This window comes from Microtus ochrogaster, unplaced genomic scaffold (assembly GCF_000317375.1).
Source record: "Microtus ochrogaster isolate Prairie Vole_2 unplaced genomic scaffold, MicOch1.0 UNK22, whole genome shotgun sequence".
NCBI classification, from domain to species: Eukaryota; Metazoa; Chordata; class Mammalia; order Rodentia; family Cricetidae; genus Microtus; species Microtus ochrogaster.
The window spans coordinates 2200326-2218930 of NW_004949120.1; the positions used below are offsets into that span (position 1 = coordinate 2200326).

Consider the following 18605-nt stretch of genomic DNA (forward strand, 5'->3'; position numbering starts at 1 on the left):
AAGAAATCAAGAAAGAAATTAAAGTCTTCCTTGAATTTAATGAAAATAAAGAGACAATATACTCAAACCTATGGGACACGATGAAAGCAGTGCTAAGGGCTTGGCTTTCTTAAACCCAAGATAAGGGCAGAACCAGCCACTAGAGCTGCTGCAGAGGTCCTAGCTGTGCTGCTTAGCAGATTAAAGGCTCATGTGGTCAGAAAGGACTAGAGATACACAGTAAAAAAAGGTCCATACAGGAAAAAAAAAAAACCTCTAAACAGGTTACGGTGTGTTTAACAATGTTCATGAGCTTAACAAAGAAAAGAGAAAGGACATAGGCAATAATACAAAAAAGTAAGTAGTTTAAAATAGTAAAGTATTTAAAGATAGAAATAAAATAATATAAAACAAAAGAATAAGCCACATAAAGATGAGACATACTCAGGAAGGTAGGATCCTGTATGCTGCTGTATTGTCCTTGAATTTTTTGACTTCTGATAGGCAAATGGCAGTCGCTAAGAGATACTGGATTAATAGAAGGACTGCTGAAATAAATAATCCTATATTCACTAAGGCCAGCTGGACTGGGACTGATGGAGCATATAATCAAACCAGACTCTCTGAACGTGGCTGATAATGAGGGCTGACTGAGAAGCCAAGGACAATGGCACTGGGTTTTGATCCTACTGCATGTACTGGCTTTGTGGGAGCCTAGTCTTGTTTGGATGCTCACTTTCCTAGACCTGGATGAAGCGGGGAGGACCTTGGACTTCACACAGGGCAGGGAACCCTTACTGCTCTTTGGACTGGAGAGGGAGGGGGAGAGGAAGTGGGGAAACGGGGGAGAGAAATGGGAGGTGGGGAGGAGGTGGAAATTTTTAATAATAATAAAGTTAAAAAAAAATAATCCTATATATTTTAGGAATCCCTTATTTTTAAAATGGATGTCAAGAAATGTATTTGTCAAATGGAAATCAAAAATGCTTTGGAAAAGGGGTTTTGTTTTTGTTTACACAAGAAACAAGAGGCTATGGATATGTTCCAGGCTAGTATTGATTAGGTTTAATCAGGGAGACCTCTTCAATATTGGCAGGTTTTATATATATACCAACATAGTTTACAGCTGCTCTTCCCAGGACTTTGTCATTATCTAAATTTTCTCAAGGACCCCTAAAGATGCTTTTGCACACAGACAATGGGAAGCAGTCTAGAGAAGACAATGTGCCCACATTCCCAAGAAATGGGATTGGTGGTTGTTGGTTATTTGGTGGGTTGTGGATGTTTGTTATCATTTATGGAAATATAGGAATATAGGATAAAAATATATTAATCTCGAATATTTTGCATTGGTATGGATTTTTTTATACTGATAAAATTTAAAGTTAATTTTGTTGCACTGTATAAATGTCCCTACTCTTGTTTGGGGTATTGGGCTTATGCAGCCCATTTTAAAATGCAATGTATAATTAAGAAATGAGGTTAGTAGTTAATCTATAATAATCAAACTCATATTCACATTGAGTATATTTTCAAGGTAAAACAGGTGTATTTTAGACAGATGATTTACAAGTACTTCAATGACCTATAGAAAATCACTTAAGATATTTAATAACCTAAGGTTTTTCATGACAATGAGACACATGTGCTCTTGGCAGTGCCAATTTACTTCATAAACAGATAATGGGCATCAAAAAATTTCCATATGGAGGTTGCTGACAAAAGTGGCAAGGCTAGACATTTGAACAAGAAACTGCTTTTGCCTTGACCGGTGACGGTATACAGACTGGACCAGCAGGACCCAGGAAAAAGATCATTGAACTTTGCAAGGCAAGACAGGACAGTCCTTCAAAAGTCCTTCTTCACAGAAGAGTCTGCCAAATATTTTTCAGGGCACAGATAAAAGCAACTAATAAACTTGGCCAATGTAAGATATGACAGTCCTTCAAGTTTCCTGCCTCATTGAAAACTCTGCCAGATAGTCTAGGCCTGTAGGACAAAGATGAATGTGTCAACGTTGCAGAGGAATTTTGGGTGACTGTCCAGGCATTCAAATGTCTCTGTTGTTACATAACACTACATCCTTCTGCGATCTTTGATGGAGTTAGAATATAGTTTTCTTTAGTTATGATAGAAAGTAAATTAGTATAAAAGTTTGGAATCACAAAGATTGGATAGACAATGGAGTATGATCTCTGAATTTACTAAATATAAATGAACTGAATATTATAAAGATAATTCTTGATAACTGTTTTTGTTGTATATAGTTTTACTATGTTAATGTTAAAACTTTTCATTTTTATTCACACAAAATGGGGAAAATGCTATGGAATATTAGTTTAAGATGTGTTACATTTGTTTATGCTTTGGCATATTTGTTTAATGATGTAAACATATGTTGCATTCTTTTACATCTTACTTGTTTAACTCTGTGAAGCTGTGTTACTTTGCTTGTCTAAAACATCTGATTGGTCTGATAAAGAGTTGTTTGACCAATAGCTAGGCAGGAAAGATAAACAGGCAGGACTGTCAGGCAGAAAGAATAAATAGGAGGAGAAATCTAGGCTTGATAAAGAGAGGAGGGAGGGAGGGAGGGAGGAATGAGAAAAGGAGGAGATAAAGTTGTTAAAAGCAGTTACAGAGTCACATGACCAGCCACAGAGTAAGAAGGGAGGAAAGAGATATAGAATAAAGAAAGGTATAAGCCCAGAGGCAAAATGTAGTTAAAGAGAAACGGGATTATTTAAATTAGAAAAGCTGGTTAGAATCAAGCCAGGCTAAGGCCAGACATTCATAAGTAAGGATAGTCTTGGTGTATTTATTTGGGAGCTGGATGGCAGACCCCCAAAGAGTAAAAAACAAATCAAAGCAAAAAAACAAAAAACAAAAAACAAAAAAAAAAAAAAAACAAAACTACAGTTATAACTTTGAAAATAACTGGACAAGATAATGTAGTGACCTAAGAAGAAGAGTTATGAAATATATAACTACTCCAGCTAAAAAGCAGAAGGAAGGAATTTTTACGAGAACCAGAAGAAAGGCATGGAGCACAGTCAAACAGGAAGAATTATGTTAGCCTAATTATCTTAGCCCAAAGGACACTGGAAAGGAAGGGTCATACCTAAATATAATAAAAGCTATATACAGCAAGCCGACAGTTAACATCAAATTAAATGGAGAGAAACTCAAAGCCATCCCACTAAACTCAGGAACACGACAAGGCTGTCCACTCTCTCCATACCTCTTCAATATAGTGCTTGAAGTTCTAGCAATAGCAATAAGACAACATAAGGGGATCAAAGGGATTCGAATTGGAAAAGAAGAAGTGAAACTTTCGTTATTTGCAGATGATATGATAGTATACATAAGCGACCCCCAAAACTCCACCAAAGAACTTTTACAGCTGATAAACACCTTTAGTAATGTGGCAGGATACAAGATCAACTCCAAAAAATCAGTCGCCCTCTTATACACAAAAGATATAGAAGCAGAGAGGGAAATCAGAGAAGCTTCACCTTTCACGATAGCCACAAACAGCATAAAATATCTTGGGGTAACTCTAACCAAGGAAGTGAAAGATCTATTTGACAAGAACTTTAAGACATTGAAGAAAGAAATTGAGGAGTATACCAGAAAATGGAAGGACCTCCCTTGCTCTTGGATTGGGAGGATCAACATAGTAAAAATGGCAATCCTACCAAAGGCAATTTATAGATTCAATGCAATCCCCATCAAGGTCCCATTAAAATTCTTCACAAACCTTGAGAGGACAATAATCAACTTTATATGGAAAAACAAAAAACCCAGGATAGCCAAAACTATCCTATACAATAAAGGATTGTCTGGAGGCATTACCATCCCTGACTTCAAACTCTATTACAGAGCTACTGTGATGAAAACAGTGTGGTACTGGCATAAAAACAGAGAAGTCGACCAATGGAATCGTATAGAAGACCCGAATTTTAACCCACAAACCTATGAACACCTCATCTTTGATAAAGGAGCCAAAAGTATAAAATGGAAGAAAGAAAGCATCTTCAACAAATGGTGCTGGCATAACTGGATGTCAACCTGTAGAAGAATGAAAATAGACCCATATCTATCACCATGCACAAAACTCAAGTCCAAATGGATTAAAGACCTCACTATCAGTCAGAACACATTGAACCTAATAGAAGAGAAAGTGGGAAATACCCTACAACAGATGGGCACAGGAGATCGCTTCCTATGAGAAAGTCACTATAGGAATAGAGGCTAGGTCAGTCTCTCCAGGCAGGGAACAAAAGATAGACAGAGGGAAGGTGGTAGCCATCTAGGGCAGAAGGATTTGGGGTTGTTTTTTCTTTTCTTTTCTGGTTGTTGTTGCTTGAATTATTATAATTTTTTTTTGAGGTGAGGTTTCACAATGTAGCCCTGGCTGTCCTGGAACTCACGATGTAGCAGACATGTTAAACTAGATTGACTGACCTTCCTCTGCCTCTCCAGTGTGGGCATTAAAATTTACCACCATGGCTGCCTGCATCAGGAATTGGAATTATACATGTGTTCCCGTGTCTCTATCTTTTTGTATCTTCAGAATACTTATTACACACTACAACAGTCTTTTGTTGATTCTTATATTTTGTCACATTAATAGGATAAGAATCTAACTGCCATAGGGACACATCTGTATCGTTTCATGTAAAATATCAGCAATGAGGTCTGCAGAAAGGAGAACTGATCCACCAGAAAGATTGCTCAGAAGGTTCTAACATCATGGTTACTAAAATAAAAAGGCATAATTAGTTCACCTGGGACATTTGTGACTCTTTAAAAAATGATTTAGTATTGCAAATCCCTATAAGGAAAACTAGATTAAAGAAAGCAGAAATTAATGTAGAGAACGTCAAATGTATTTTAATAGAGATATTCTCACTGAAACACTAGAAATAATACTGGCTTGGGGAATGCCAGAAACATAAACAGCAAGTAGGAAGCATTGGACTGGCTACGGTATTGTTTATAATCTGTTCTATATATAAATAAAAATTCTAACAGTGATGTCTAGGAAAGAAAGGATATTTTATTGGGTTAGGGTCAACCTACAACTATGAGAATGGAAAGTTAATAGATACTTTGGTAAAGGCCATAGTTAAGTGTCTACTGTGTTTTTATGAACATTTAATTCATAAATATTCATTTAGTATTTTATTCATGTCAAATTTAAATTAGATAAATTTGGAAGAAATAATGATGTAATGCCAAAGGCTCCTACCTGATATAGTAAAGGTGGGGTTTGAATTTTAAAGCTTTAGATCCCTTTTTAAGGTCTAACATAAGGTTTAAAGATATTTAGAATCTTATACATTTTTAATGCTAGAGATTATTTCTTAAATGTGTATGTTAGATCATGCGATGGTAAATCTATAATCTATAAAATTACTAAAAGACCACACTGCACTCTCCGGAGATATATAACTACTGCTCTGATAAAAATAAATTTAAAATGCATCTGGGTGCATGACTATAATCATGGGACTCACAAACAAAGACAGGAGGCCAAAACCAGCTAGTGTTACATAAAGTAGGTCCTCAGAGTTACAAAAGCTGGATCTATGCTGCAATGACAGGGCACATATTAGCATAAGGCTTCAATTTCAATCCCCAACACTGTAGAATAGTTAACCAATTAAAGGACCTAAAATCAAATTAGAAGAAACATGGCATGGCAAGAGAGGATGAAAATCAGAGAGCAGGATGGGGTGAGAATATATGGTGGAATCCAGTCTAATCTCACACACGAAAGACACCTCTCTTGGATCATTTAAAAACTGCATGGATAGGTAAGTCAATAGGCACAATATTAGACAAGAGAAATAGCTGCTGGAATTCTCCTGCATAGCTTATAATAGTGCATTATGTGCCTAAAACAAAAGAGATTTGGGATGTACAAACTATAAAGAAATTATATAAATGTAAAGATGAAATGTGTTTATAATTTTTTGCATTGATCATTAGACAATAAATACATTAATCAAAACTTTGTGTAGCAATTCATAAAATTTAGACATTTTATAAAAAATTAAAATAAGCAAAAAAATTAAGTGAGCTCTCAGACAATGAAATGACTGAACACTTTTGTGAACTCTTGGTAAACATATTGCTAAAGCAACAAAATTCACTAAATAACCATGGAGATATAGACGGGGTTACATGCTTTCTCAGCAACCGGTGATCAAATTTTTGTTAGATAGCAAGTGTGGCATTATCAGAACATGGTTTAAGTAACTGAAAATTTTTTTGTCCGTTGCCTTCACTTTATTTATCCATTACTTAAAATTGTTTAATGTCTTTTCACAAGTAATTCTTCCAACAAAATACGCATTGTTAAACAATGGTTTGACCATGTCACAAAAAAAAATGTATGGATGTGGAATTCACTAAAACCTGACTTGATTTAAATACTGTAACAGTTCATAGCTATCTTCTAAGTGTTAGCAAAGCATGAGTCAAATATGCATTGTAGATAAAAATTAATGTGTCTCCTATTTATAATTGGTTGGCTTTGAAATTAAAAGACAAGCAGGGAACTAATGATTTTGTAATTTATTCCATCTAACACAACATACCGCCAAGTCTCAGAATCCCTTTACCAAAGAGAATGTTGAGTGTTTGCATAATTATTCTAAATTTCATCAAATCGTTCAGCTAGTATTTATTTAGTCTCTACTCCGTGTCTGGGCTTACTTTAGGAAATGGGTAGAGAGCAGTAAATAAAGATAAAATGCCTAACCTCCTATTGCTTATGACTCAGTGGGAAAAGACAATTTATGAAAACAAACAAAAGCCTAAACAAATAATGTGCAATAAAAAGTCAAAAGTGGAAGAATAATCAAAGTGAGCAGAATGAGAATGGGATATTACTGCAGGTTCAGAAAGGCCTCTTCGAGAGAGGCTTTTGAGCAGAATCTGGAATAAAGAGAGAAAGTAAGATCTCTAGATATCTGAAAGAAAAGAATTGGGGTAGTGACAGCAGAAGAGGAGTTATCTGGTGTACTTATGGAAGAGCAATAAGTTTATTTAGCCAAGCAAAGAGGAGCTGACAGGAGTCAGGTGGTAAGAGCCTCGTAGACCTTAAAGGAATTTGGGCAGGGAAGTCATGGAGTATGAAGGATAACATGTGCTATTACTGGGGGAACCATAAGAAGATAGAGAAGTCAATAAGAGGCAAAGGTCTGTTCATCAGTACTAGAGCAGGCTAGGGGAAAGACAATGCCAGTGAAATCCAGAAATTCAGCAAAAGAACAAAGAGGAGGTGGCCATAAGAATGTGGGGTTTCTACATATTCTGCAATTCCTATTAGATAGGGGGTTGTGAGATAGGAAGGAAGACTAAGAACAACTTGAATATTCAGCATTTGTAATGGCAACACAAAGGATTCTGAAAGAAAATAAAGCACCCCTGTCATAACTTATTAGGGTATGAAATAGACATGAGTGTACACATGAGCCATGGGGAAAACATGAAAAGGTCCTCTGGATTGTAGAAGAGGCCTGAAGTCTACCTTAGAATGTGAAATTTCAGGAAATGCTGAAGGCACCTTGACCCATTCTCTCTACCACAAAATCCACTGGACTTTTAAGGTGTGCTTCCCCAGCACAGAAATGAATTACCAACTAATATGGGACCATCTTATCTCTGACCCTTAAATATAAGTTAGGAGTTACAAACCAAAAGAAAAGTGAAATTTCCTTGCCAATCTTGCTTTTCCTGTAAGGGTGATCCAAAGCCAGACCTGAATTCTTCTCAGCAGGAGAGCTGAGCTACCTAATTGGCTATATATTTTAAAGTGTGGGTTGTTGGATATTCTCCTGAGTCTTCCTCGTTCATTATTTTTTCCTCCTCCTCCTCCTCCTCCTCCTCCTCCTCTTCTTTCTTTCTTTCTTTCTTTCTTTCTTTCTTTCTTTCTTTCTTTCTTTCTTTCTTTCTTCTTTTTCATCTCTTAATGAAACTGTGACTTTCTTTGGTCTCTGAAATGTTCTTCTTTCCTGAATGAAGGTGTCAGTGGGTTGCATGATATCGGCCACTATTCTACCTCTGCCATATTAACTTTCAATGTTTCTATTGAAGTCTCAAAAAGATGGAGTCGCAGAAGGATCCTAACCCCCCCACCAAAATAAAACCAGCATAGAGCCAGAGCATGCAAAATAGATATGCACTAAGTATATGGCTGTTTGCATTAATCAAGGTTTGTTCAGGAAGGAACCAGGGACAAACAAATGCAGCGCTGAAGAGGTCTACAAGAATCCTTTCTTTTCCCATGTTACATGATGGCTACAGAATAGCTAAGGCCCAGAATATTCTATTCCTCATGTAGTCTCCACCCCAGAACAATGACTTAAAAAAAATGAAAAGAAAGAAAGAAACAACCTCTGTCTAAAGAGAAAAGAGCCAGAGTGGAAACACAATGTTTACTAAGGTCTCTCTGAATGTGATGTTTGACACACATTCATAGTCCATTAGTAAAAGCAAAATAAATGGCTTGATTTTTGAGTTATGGTAGTTATACAGGTTACAGAGAGTTAATTGAGAGTCTTGTGGGAGGCAGTGGCAATACCCAAATCCAATGAGAAAGGGGGAAAATGACTAGAGATTATAATACATTTACCACATTGAGTTACTGTGCATGTTCCACCATCATGGAATAGTTCTCCTTTTAAAATGCAGTTTATTAACTTCTCAGATGGAAGCTTATATTAATATGTAAGTTAAATATTATTTATTGGTTAACTACTTATTTTCCAGCCAAGATAGGAGTTGGGGAAGTCTAAGTGCCTACCCTTAAGCTAATAATAAGCATGGGCACACACACATCAAACTAAATTAAACCTCATTTCCATTATTTGAGAAATGACAATGAATCCAAAGGTAATTGTAACATTTCAGTGTTGTAATAAGGACGGCGGGCCGCTTTCCCCGGCACCCGGCCACCCACAGGCTAGCTTAGCTTATGCCCCAAAATAATTACGCGGAAACTGTATTCTTTTAAACACTGCTTGGCCCATTTCTACCTAGCCTCTTCTCAGCTAACTCTCGCACCTGGACCAGCCCATTTCTTATAATCTGTGTAGCCCACGAGATGCGCTTACCAGGAAAGATCTTAACCTGCGTCTGCCTGGAGTGGGAGAATCATGGCGACTCCCTGATTCAGCTTCTTTTTCCCAGCATTCTGTTCTGTTTTCTCCGCCTACCTAAGGGTTGGCCTATCAAATGGGTCTAGGCAGTTTCTTTATTAATAAGAAATCACTCCCACATCATTTCAGTAAACATTATTTCACTGTGGATAATACTTAATAGGAACAAGAACAATGAGCCCTATAATATCCATTGCTAACATACTAGATCCCAATTTGATAAGGAACACATCATTTCCTTGCCAAGATTACTTAAAATCGACATATCTCCTTCTTTATTAGATTAATGGCTGGACCCAGCAATACCACTCTTGGGAATATACCCAAGAGAGGCCCTATCATACAACAAAAGTATATCCCCATCGAATCTTTTGACAGTTAGAATTATCTCAAACTATTTGTACACTACAGCCAATAAAAGGTTCAGAATTAATTGAACAACTAAATTCAAGTGAAATCTTCAGAACAACAATTTATCTAGAATTCCATGGAATCCATTAAGATTATATATATAAATCTGCCACATTTCCATCATTCTCAGTGACCACTCTCCTTTGTAAAACTCCCTGCCTTGAAGGAAGAACTTAATCTACTGAATAGTCATTCTGTTTAAAAATTAGTATTGGACATGTTCTACAAGTTGACAAATCTGTTAAAATACCTGCTCTTTTTGTTTCTGGAGCCACTGGATTCTTCCATGAAAAGACAATGGTGGTGTCTCTGTGGTTTTCAGTATCCATTCTCAAATGCTTATGTAATACAGCTATAAGTAACAAGAAAGGAGCAGTTCCTATTTCTTTCTCTGACTTACTAGTGTAACTGGAAGATCAAACACAAATCAAAATCCTTCAGTCCTATCAAACACACACACAAATATATGCCACACAAATACACAGACACACACACACACACACACACACACACTACATGATGGTATCTCCTCCAAGTTAAGAATCTGATTGTCAACAATCTCAGGTTGCCGCCCAAGTTACAGTTAAGAATTCAAGGTGCAGAATTCTTTTATTGTGCTCTGAAAAGAGAGCCTTGGCATTAAAAGTCAATTGTAATTTTTCACTAGCACAAAACAAATTTTTCCTCAGATGTTGCTTTCAGCTCTCACCTCTATATTCCCCTGTTGACAGTAGATCATGACAGTCCTTAGTGAAAAATAAAGAAAATTTGTCTTGGGGTGATGTTCATCATAATACTTCAAGAAGGTATGGCAGGGGAGGGCCATCATAGCACGAAGATTCTCAGGAAGGTCAAGGGGACTTTGAATCCAAATCCATACTGGGTAGGCATGGTCTTACATGGCAAGCAGACCACAGCCCTAGTATCACAGGAATGCTAAACAATCTGAAATAACCTTCCGGTCAACCTTCTGATTAAACATAGAATCACTTTAAAATTTAATTATGTTGGAATTCCAGCTTTGTATAGTGTTTTAAAATAACTCCTTAAGTAAATTTATAAAAATTTGTGTTCTTCCCACCTCCTCCCCAGTCTTTAACGTTATCTTTTGTTGGACAGTTTCTGTTGGCCACATTTTTGCTGAGGTACAGACAAATGTAGTGTTTTTAAAAAAACTATAAATTTAGGACAGTGAGAATTGATAAATCTCATTTTATTTTGATGGAACACCTTTGATAACTTGACATTTCTTGTTCACATAATCCTTCTGACTATATCACTGATCTCCTCAGAGTGCTCGTGGTAGCATACAGGGACACTGAGGAAGCCCAGATTGCAATGTTGCCAAAAGACCAGTTTTAATCTAATTAGGATATGCACTCCTTCAGTGACAGCTACATAAACACTCTGATAATATCCACAGTGGCAGCTTTGTCAATACCTCCCCCCAGAATTTTCAGATTTATAACAGAAACCAGAAAACTCTTGATGCTCTGACACTCGCAGATCTTGCCATATCAACAACATTTTTCCCTTGCCTCTGCCCCAGTGGAGGGCACCAATGCCTCTTGATCTAATCACCTCCTAAACACTGACAGATTATTATTAAAGTATGGCTGGCAACCCTGATCATTAATTATAATCTTGTGCACATATGCAGTGTGATTGCAGGAAATAATCAGCTTTGTCTGCCAAATTGGCAACATTTAGAAGCTAATTTGTTATGACAAAGCATCAGAGATATTTAAACAACAAAATGCAGGCTTTGCTGCTCTGGTCATTCTGTTGAAATACCAGATAGCATCATTAAAAAGTAGTTAAAGTGTCCAGAGAATAGCTCTCCACCTATCTCCACAAGCTTCCTTCCAAGTGTAATTAGCAAAGTGTTATATATTCACCTCCAGGAGTCCACAGTTTGCATACTGGAGACTCCCTACCCAAGAGACTCTCCTTGAGAGGAATGCTGACTCCCATGCCCAGAAGACCAGAAGGTTGATTCCAGGTGTGCTAAGAGTGAAGAATAAGGTAGCTGGTTTTCTGCTGGGAAACATTAGCATGTATCTCCTTGATGCATTCAGGAAGTGTGGCTGAAGATGGGCAACGGTGTGTGACACAGAGAAGAGGCATTGAAGGAAATCACTTACTCTGTGTCCCCAGTCCTCCAGTGGAAGACGGCGCCATTTGAGAACACTGAGGCACACAGTGTGCATTTCTCTGTCTTCCGGCATCCCAATGCAATCCTTCTAAGAGAGCGTTTCTCCCTAAATAATGTAGGTAACTTGTCAATTCAATGTCTTTCCTCTACCACTTCCTTTTATCTCCCCTCAGACAAACACACACACACCAGCTGAATAAGGCACAAGTTAGGTCCATATCGCTAACACCCCTAAAGATAGACAGACTCAAATATTTTGTTTCATTCCTTTTGTGTATAAATTATAAAAAAATATTATACATTTCCTTTTAGGAATTCTGATTATTAGACACTATTTGTTTTATATTGAAAATAAAGTAGATAAAAATAAAAACATTCCAATAATACAACTTTTAAAGTGAAAGTAATAACTGTTGTTTGGACCACTTCCCACCCCCCCCCAATCTGCTTCTTTCTTCAAAAGTCATATATAGTTATCCTTCCAAGCCATCTCAGTTGGGTAAGTAATTTGGGGAAGAACATTTTAAACTTTACAGGCAGACCCTCCTTCCTTCCTTTTCCAGGCTGAACTACCCAGAGAAGCATTTACTATCTATTGTTCACTTAGGGCAACTCTTTGCGATGATAGCTGGGGGCCTGGTCAGCCCAGAGCCATGGCCATAGCTTGTTGGTGCTCTAGTGTGAAAAGATCCTTCCAAAGTCAGATGCTGCCAATGTGATGATACTAGAACATGGAGCTGTCAGTAGAGTTGATGGCAAGGGATCCCATTTGGTACTGGGATGAGACCCTTATTTAAAATTTTAACATACCCTTTGCTTAGCTCATCTTTGCCAACTACTGCCATTTGAGGAAACAGCAAGAGGTTCCCAGCTGGAATCTATAATCCTGACCTCCTGCTTCAAAGCTGTGAAAAATAAATTTCTAAAGGAATTCTCTAATTTCTGGTAGTCTATTACAGTGAAAACTACTAAAACAACTGGTGAGCCATTATACCTATTTCTGAAGCATATTTAGCAGGTCCATTTGGCTTTCAAACCTAGCCAAATTAGCATTTCTAATTGTAAAACTGACATTCCGATATCTGTTTAACAACCTTGCATTTTATCTCATTTTCTGAGAAAACTGGCAAGGAAATTGAGTGTTACCTGTTGGCCATCCATAAAGGTTAGACTATTTCTAGATAGCCCAGGAAAACTAAATACCAAGAGATTCAGAGAATCAGCATATTCTCTGGAGAAGCTTCTAGCAAGTAAGGATGAAGAAGGCCTGCTGTGCCCTGGAGGCCTCACCTCTAGCTGGATGGTTGCTCAAGCCTGTAGTGAGCCACTTCCTCCAACTTGTTTATTAGTAAAGAAGTCCATTTCGGGGGCTCCTTTAGTTTTTCTTTATTTTTGCCTTCAACTATTACTTTTTCCAGAATCTGGATGAGAGGTTTTCTGTTTTTTGTTTTTTGGATTTTAGAGACAGGGTTTCTCTGTAGCTTTGGTGCCTGTCCTGGAATTAGCTCTTGTAAACCAGCCTGGCCTTGAACTCACAGAGATCCACCTGCATGAGAGGTTTTCTAAGAATAAAAGTTAAAATAATTAGGAAAGTATTAAAGAAAAAGCCACAGACCTAGTGTCCAAGCTTATCAGATACCTTTCTCTTTTCTTCATTGTCCATAACAACTTGGCCCAGAATTGGATGAACAGCTTTTGTTTCATGACGCTCTTCATTTAGGCCTGGCTTAAATGCTGTATTATAGTTTAAAGGGTGATCAAGTATCATAAGTCATGTCTTCACTATAGTCTGTATTGAATTTGTGTCAGGCCTCAACTTAAGAACTTTTAGGAATGGGCTTATTCTGTTTCTTAGCTATAGTCATTTTATGTGATTTTATTCAATATTTTTTTAAAATATAATATATATGTTCTCTCTCTCCTCTCTTTCTCCTTCCCCTTTTCAAACCTAATCCCTCCTCTGAAAGCAGTACTTGCATAATGCTTGTATACATTAATTCTTTTAGCCTATCACATCCATACCCATAACAGGTTTCTTGCCTAGATCTGTCCACACACTCTGATCAGAAACCTTTATATGAGATTCAACATAAATCAGCCAGAGGAAAAGGGCCATTTATTGTTGCTCATTTTATTATTTTTACTCTTTTCTCTTTACTCTTTCGGGGTCTACCCAACCAGCTTCCAAATAAATCACACACAGAGGCTTATTATTATTTACAAATGACTGGTCTTGGCTTTGCTTTTTTTCTGATGTGGGATTCCCCTCTTTAGGTTGTGAATATGTTTTATTACCATTGGTTAATAAAGGAACTGCTTTGGCCCATGGAAGGGCAGAATGTAGCAAGGTAGGACATCTAGGCAGAAATAAAGTAGGAAAGAAAGCAGACTCAGGTAGATGACATGTAGCTGCCAATGGAGATAGATGCCAGAACATTACTGGTAAGTTACAGCCTCATGGCTATACACAGATTAAAAGAAATAGTTTAATTTAAGATGTAAGAGCTAGCTCGAAATATGCCTGAGCCCTCAGTCAAACAGTGTTGTAATTAATATAGTTTCTATATGATTATTCATGCCTGGGCAGCCAGGAAATGAAAGTACAGTCTCTGTTTATATATTTCTAGTCAGCTTTCCTTAACTTAAATTATCCTGGCTACCTTTTGGCCTCTGGGCCTTTCCCTTTTACTTCTGTATATCTTACTTTCACTCTTACTCCAAGTCTTGCTATGTAGCTGAGTGACTGGCCCTAGCATCCTCCTCTCCTTGTTCTCTTGTTCCTTCTCCTCTCTTCCCATATTTCTCCTAGTTATTCTCTCTGCCTGCCAAGCTTGCCCATCCTTCCTCCTGCCTCGCTATTGGCCATTCAGCTCTTTTTTAGAACCCTCAGGTGTTTTAGACAGGTAAAGAATCCCATCTTCACAGAGTTAAACAAATGCAGCATGAACAAAAGCAACACACCGTAAAATAACATTCCACAGCGGCCATTCCATCTGCTTTCGAACTTGCCGGTCCACCTATCCCCAGATGACTGTCAGCTGAGCACCTTCATGTGGTACTCACATGAAGCACCACACTTCATTAATTTTTTATTTTATTTTTTTATTTTTATATGGTTAGTTTTTGAAAGAGTTTTGAATGAAGGTGGCCACACTGAAGCATAACCAGCATGTCCCAGCTGATGCCTTCCCAAAAGGAAAACCCAATAACCTGAGAAAATCAGTGGAGATTTTTAAGCCCCTAGTCTTGGGTTGCTTTTGGAACGGCCATGAATATTTGATGCATTTTCTTGCAATGTTCATTGACAAACCCGAGTGTCATCTGTCACCCATCTACTCAAAGGACAGTGGCAAATTGTCATTATAGCTGGAAGGAGACCTGAAGTCTACATGGTCACTGTCATGCCTAAGCCCCACACTGGATAGTTCCTAGCTCTCAATTTTTCCTAACTCCTTACCACTTTCTGGCATGAACCAAACTATAATCATTATGGCTTGTGTTACTCAAACCAGTCACCAAATAGCGTGAGGGCTTGGGCACAGCTCACATCCCTCTAGAATTCCCTTTTGCCAACTTACATTTTTATCTCAGCTGAAATTTTTCCTTTTCAGATGGGTCTTAAACTGATGTATCTAAAACAAATGAAAAAACAAACAAACAATAAACAACATAGCGGATACCTTTGGTCTGTACTCAGCTATGTTTTTATGCCTTATACATATCTTTACTTGATATCATGGAATGACATGTGTTGTTTGCTACTTAGATCTGGCCTTAAATAGAAAATGTGCTCTCTGAGTGTGTGACTGTGGGGAGGGGTGTATTTTTCTTAACTGCTATTTTTGTAACCCCTAGAATAGTACCTGGTCTAAGCAGATTGCTATGGGAATGACTGGTATGTGTAGTTGCCTGAAGCACAGCATCGGTAAAGAATAACAGTAAAAATCAAGCTTTAATAGGAAGAGAGATGACAACAGTAAAACAAAGGAGGAATCAGACATGGTCAGAGCTCTGCCTTCCTTTCGGAATCTCTCTTCTGGATCTGCGTACCTATTACCAGTCTTTGTGTTCTCCACTCCCATCAGCTTGAACTTGCAGCCTTAGTTGAGAATTTTGACTAGATTGTAGCAGGTGTGTTGACCAACCCAAGACCGAGAAGTTCCTGGGTGTTGAATCCTTCTAAGGGTGGCACATCACCACCTTTCCGATACCAATTTCCTCTTTCAAAAACTAACCATATAAAAAATAAAATAAAAAATTAAAAAAAAACAAGCATAGTTATAACCAATGTCCCAGAGCACACAGGAGGTCCAGATGATGGCCTGAAATCAGGCTCTGCCATGTTTTTTTTTTCCTTCTTCCTGTCTCATGTCCTTTATTGACAGTTTCATCGTGTATATTTTTCTCAGCAAACACCAGAAATATTTTCTCACAGTGTGCTTCTTGGAAATTCAGTCTAAAGAAGGAGTTCCTCCTTGATATGTACCACAAAGATATTTCTAATGTGTGTGTAAGGAGATAATACTTGTTGGTGTCAAGTACTTGGGATTTTATTTGTATTATCTATCCTCCTGCAGTAAGTATTTATGTTTGAGAAGTATGCTCAGTCAGCAGAAGATACTGTCATAAACTGGAGGCAGAGGGACCTGTGAGACTGCTGCAGTAGTGAAGATCTTACAAGAACAACAAGGTTTTACACATTCATTCATTGGCACATTCACAGACCACTTAGAATATACTCTTTCCACTTGTTGGCAATAGCTTCCTATTTCAAATCATTATTGATAAGTGTTAGAAATCGGGATTTAGGAGCTGGAGAGAGAGCTCAGTCAGTAAAGAGCTTACCTTACAAGCATCAGGGCCCGAGTGATCCCTAGCATCCATGTAAAAACTGCAATCACTTCTCTATTTTGGGGATTGCATGTAATCTCCCAAACAAAGATGTGATTATAGAGGTTCAAAGGCTGCCAACCAGCTAGTCCAGTTAAATCAGTAAACCCCAGGTACCATAAGATCCTGTTTCAAAACATAAGGTGTGGTTCACCCACAGTCAGGGTCTATGATGCCCGTGGCTGTGGTGTCACTGAAGGCCACACAGGTGCACAAGGTCTAGACTGTCTCCTGTGACCATGTTGGTGTTGGAGGGCTGAGATGTCACTAGGACCATGGTATCATCTAGGCCAGGGCTGCTGCTGAGGGCCATACCTGAATCCATGAGCCTACTACAGCCAGTGTCAATGTTGATGTCCATGGCCCATGTGCCCATGGTCTAGGCCACAACCTGTAGCTATGTAGGCACTCAAAGCCCATGTGCCCATCATTACATTGACAAACTGAGTTACCTGCCCTGCAACACAGGGCCAAGATATTGTCTGGGCCTAGGCTATTGCCATAGGTCATATCTGCATCTGCAGCCTAACAGCAGCCAAGGTCTGGGCTAATGACCATGGCTCATGTTACCATAGTAGGTGCTGTGGGATGGTCTTTCTGTATGCCATGAATATGTGTTGCTCTCATTGGTTGATAAATAAAGCTGCTTTGGCCTATGGCAAGGCAGGATAGAGCCAGGTGGAAAATACAAGCAGAGATACAGCAGAAGGGCAGAGTCTGGTAGATGTTAGCTAGATGCTGAGGAAAAAAGACATATGGAAAATGAGATAGCAAGTCATGAACCATGTGGCAAAGAATAGATAAGAAATATGGATTAATTTAAATATAAGAGCTAGCTTATAATAAGCTTTATCCATTAGCCAAGTATTAATTGTAATAGTAAGCCTCTGAGTGGTTATTTGGGAACTGCTATGTGTGAAAGAAACCTCCAATTACACATAGAAACCATTTATGTTGAAATCCAAGGGCTGACCCTTGCCAGACACTGCAGCAGGAGTGTTTAAGCCATGGCCATGTGGCGATACACAGATTAATAGACATTGGTTAAATTAAGATGTAAGAACTAGACAATAAGAAGTTAGCGCTAATGGGCCAAGAATGTTTTAATTAATACAATTTCTGTGTGGTTATTTTTGGGCTAAGCTAGCCGGGCAGTTGAGACAAACAAGCAGGCCCTCCTTCCAACACAGGAGAACTGGTCCTGTACCCTCATGGCAGAGCTGACAATCCCCACTCCTCATTCAGGAGAGATGGCTCCACCCCTCACTACAGGTGTGGGAGAGATGGCGCCTATGGCATGGGCCTAGGAGAGCTGACTCTGCTCCTCTCCTTAAGGGTGATCCTAGTGGCCCAGACCAACCAACTCAGCTACCACTTAGACCCTCATTCTGGGCCTTGGGTTGGCCCACCCAAACATCTACCCCATTTATGACCTGTGAAGTTCGCTAAGGGACTGTTCCTGTGGAACAATAGCCATGGCATCTCCATGACTCTGGGTGGGATATCTGAGAAGGATTTCAGTGAGGGCCCAGTGATGATGGTGTGCCATGAACCAGACCAATATTTCATGTAATGACCATTTTGTGGGTAGGGATGGTTGTGACACACTCTAGCTCCTGATGATATTAGGATGAATGAAGAGGTGTTAAAAAGATGGAGAAGCAAGATGATTCTTTTGTTTGTTTTGTCTTTTTAATTAACTTTTGGAAGGTATACTTCAAGGGTGTGGGGAAAATATGGAGGGACTGAGAAATGAGTGGTATTGGGGTGCATGATGTGAAATTTACAAAGAATCATTAAAGAATTCTATAAAAAGAAAGGAAGGAAGAATGGAAAGAAGGAAAGAGGGAGGGAGGAAGAAAACCAAAGTAAACCAAAATTAAGGTGGCGAGTGGCAGGCAGACTAAGAGAATTGGTGGTGATCTCCAAGTTCACACAGGAGCATGCATATTCTCTCTCTCTCTCTCTCTCTCTCTCTCTCTCTCTCTCTCTCTCTC

At 38.5% G+C, this 18605-nt stretch overlaps 1 pseudogene; it reads left to right on the top strand.

Annotated features, from left to right (window-relative positions):
• LOC101997218 overlaps positions 1-18605 on the top strand; it is a 163830-nt pseudogene that overhangs the window by 90369 nt on the left and 54856 nt on the right.